Below are 3472 nucleotides of genomic sequence, written 5' to 3'. Positions count from 1 at the left end.
ATGCAAATTACTTCTCCACATAAGGGTCTTTTCTCTTTAATTTCTATGTTACCCAGCTCTGAAGTCACTACTTGGGCTTATCGTGGTCCACATACAAGGAGGGGGGCAAATAACCAGGACTGGTCAAGATATATATATATATATGGATGGCACAGTAGAAGGAAACACAATTCTGGAAGTGCAAGCCTTCGGGAAGCAGCATTATTATGGTAAATCCCTCCTACAGAAAGGTATCGTTTTTATCACTGATACCACTGGATAAATTTTGTATTACATCATATTCAAGGAACAGTTGAGGCAATAGAATAAATGCAGAGACATTACAATGAATCCCACTTAATACAAAGAACTATACAGACCAACAATTCTCTACACATTTTTTTTCCTCATTGCCAGTTAAATACAGAGTTTTACTTTCATGGATAACAGTGAAGGGTCATACACTGAAGCCAATACATATATCTGGCATTTCAGTCTAAGCTTGTCCACTTATATAGCTGAAGTCAATTATAGGGTTTGGACAGAAATGCTAGGAAAACGTCATTGTAAAGTCGTTTTTACAGGTATTAAACTTCATCTTGCACACAGAAGTCATCATACATACAGGGCAAAGTCAGATCTTTTATATTTGTGTTTATTCTTCATTTAACTTTTTAAAACAGTACTGTAGTTGAATATTAAAACAAAAACAAGAGCAAGTAGTGAGCATATCATGATTACAGTCCTTCACTCATTCACTACTGTACATAAAATGCCAGCAGTGAGTGTTATTCACTGGCCCATTAAGAGGTCTGACACTGAACACCGCCTCTGGGAGGATGTTCATCATCCTCATATGCTTTTGTATTGTAATGGTGCTGTCTTTCCTAGTTTGGAGCAAAGTCCACTAGTTTTACTTTATCTGTCTCATCAGTCTCTTCCACTTCCTTCCTCTTGGGTAAGAGTTTTTCCAGCAAAGACAGTTTATAAGGAGAGAGAATGCCATTCTCAGGAAAGTTTATCTTAAATTCGATGATTAGGCAATGCTTTTCATATGGTCTATAATAAAGTGGCATGCTTTATGGAGATATCACTTGATATCTCCATGCTTGACAATCTGACCTGGATGAGAGGTGATGACAATGGTCCGGTTGTCAAGAGTAGATATTGGCTCTGGAAGCCACACAATACTTCAACCAGCTGTATGTCCATACACATGGAAAGGTCTTCTCCTCGTCGAGTAAAACCAGCATAGTCCTTCTGATCTAAGATAATGATAGTATCTCCTGGCTCCAGTCCTGGTTCTTGGTCTTCTTTACCATAGAATATTGTCTTCTGGCCATCTTTCATGCCTTTGTCAATATGAACTTCTAGAATCTTCTTCTCTCGAACTATCTTCCTTCCATTGCAGATTTTGCATCTATCTTTAGGACTGATCAGCTCCCCATGGCCCTGGCACTCCATGCACACAGACTGAATTTGCTGAACCATTCATTCCAGGTCCTATCTGATGAATTCTTATTTGCATTCCAGTACCTTGGCAATTGGGACAGCACTCTACTCCTCCTTTCTTACCTCCTCTACCTTCACATTTGTCACAAATCACATTCTTTTGCAGAGCCAGTTTTCTTGTTACACCATTATATAAGTCTTCTAGGGTTACTGAGAGCTGATGTACAACATTTTTACCTTTCCTTTCTCTCTGTATCCTTCCTCCTCCTCCAAAAAGCATATCAAAGATATCCATGGGGGAGCCAAAACTGCCACCTGCTCTACCCTCTTTAATTGCCTGTTCTCTTCCATTGTCATATAATTCCTTCTTTGCATCAGAGAGAACTTCATAAGCTTGAGAAATCCGTTTAAACTTCTCTCCTTTATTTGGATTCTTATCAGGATAGTACTTTAAGGCCAGTTTCCTATAAGCCTTTTCAATTCTTCCTGAGTAGCATTGGGTTTGACCCCCAAAACATCATAGTAAGTGGTTTCTTTCACCATCTTCTGCCAGTGAGGGTGCTGAGGCCAGTGTGCAAGAGAGTAGGAAGGAGTACAGAGCTATGCAAAGCTCGGGCAGCGACCGCTCCTCCAACTCTCACTGAGCATTCTGGAAAGTTCCTGGATTTTTTTTTACTGTACTTTAAGTTCTGGGGTACATGTGCAGATCTTGCAGGATTTTTGCATAGGTACATACATGACATGATGGTTTGCTGCCTCCATTCCCCCGATACCTAAGGCATTTCTCCCAATGTTATCCCTCCCCAACCTCCCCTACCCTCCACTGTCCCTCCCCTAGCCCCCAACAGACCCCAGTGTGTGATGTTCCCCTCCCTGTGCCCATGTGTTCTCATTGTTCAACACCTGCCTATGAGTGAGAACATGCAGTGTTTGGTTTTCTGTTCTTGTGTCAGTTTGCTGAGAATGATGTCCCTACAAAGGACATGAACTCATCCTTTTTTATGGCTGCATAGTATTCCATGGCATATATGTGTCACATTTTCTTTGTCCAGTCTATCATCAATGAGCATTTGGGTTGGTTCCAGGTCTTTGCTATTGTAAACAGTGCCACAGTGAACATACATGTGCACGTGTCTTTATAATAGAATGATTTGTAATCCTTTGGATATATACTCAGTAATGGGATTGCTGGGTCAAACAGAATTTCTATTTCTAGATCCTTGAGTAATTGCCACAAATGTCTTCCACAATGGTTGAACTAATTTACACTCCCATCAACAATGTAAAAGCGTTCCTATTTCTCCACATCCTCTCCAGCCTCTGTTGTCTCCAGATTTTTAAATTATCACCAATCTAACTGGTGTGAAATGGTATCTCAACGTGGTTTTGATTTGCATTTCTCTAATAACCAGTGATGATGAGCATTTTTTCATATGTTTATTGGCCTCATAAATGTCTTCTTTTGAAAAGTGTCTGTTCATATCCTTCACCCACTTTTGAATGGGTTTTTTTTTCTTGTAAATCTGCTTTAGTTCTTTGTAGATTCTGGATGTTAGTCCTTTGTCAGGTGGGTAGATTGCAAAAATTTTTTCCCATTCTCTTGGTTGCTGGTTCACTCTAATGATTGATTGTTTCTTTTACTGTGCAGAAACTCTTAAGTTTAATTAGATCCCATTTGTCTATTTTGGCTTTTGTTGCTGTTGCTTTGAATGTTTTAGTCATGAAGTCCTTGCCTACGCCTATGTCCTGAATGGTATTGCCTAAGTTTTCTTCTAGGGTTTTTATGGTGTTAGGTCTTATGTTTAAATATTTAATCCATCTGGAGTTAATTTTAGTGTAAGGTGTAAGGAAGAGGTCCAGTTTCAGCTTTCTGAATATGGCTAGTCATTTTTCCAACACCATTTATTAAACAGGGAATCTTTCCCCGTTGCTTGTTTTTGTGAGGTTTGTCAAAGATCAGATGGTTGTAGATGTCTGGCATTACTTCTCAGGCTTCTGTTCTGTTCCATTGGTCTACATCTCTGTTTTGGTACCAGTACCA

General features: G+C 39.6%; 1 pseudogene; it reads right to left on the bottom strand.

Moving 5' to 3' along the window:
* Positions 1-782: 782 nt before the first annotated feature.
* LOC105716927 (dnaJ homolog subfamily A member 1-like) lies at positions 783-1974 on the bottom strand (annotated as a pseudogene).
* Positions 1975-3472: the final 1498 nt, after the last annotated feature.

The sequence above is a fragment of the Aotus nancymaae genome, unplaced genomic scaffold, assembly GCF_030222135.1.
Source record: "Aotus nancymaae isolate 86718 unplaced genomic scaffold, 86718_ANA_hifiasm-v0.15.2.pri h1tg000004l, whole genome shotgun sequence".
Classification (NCBI taxonomy): Eukaryota; Metazoa; Chordata; class Mammalia; order Primates; family Aotidae; genus Aotus; species Aotus nancymaae.
This window is presented reverse-complemented; position numbering and strand designations above follow the sequence as displayed.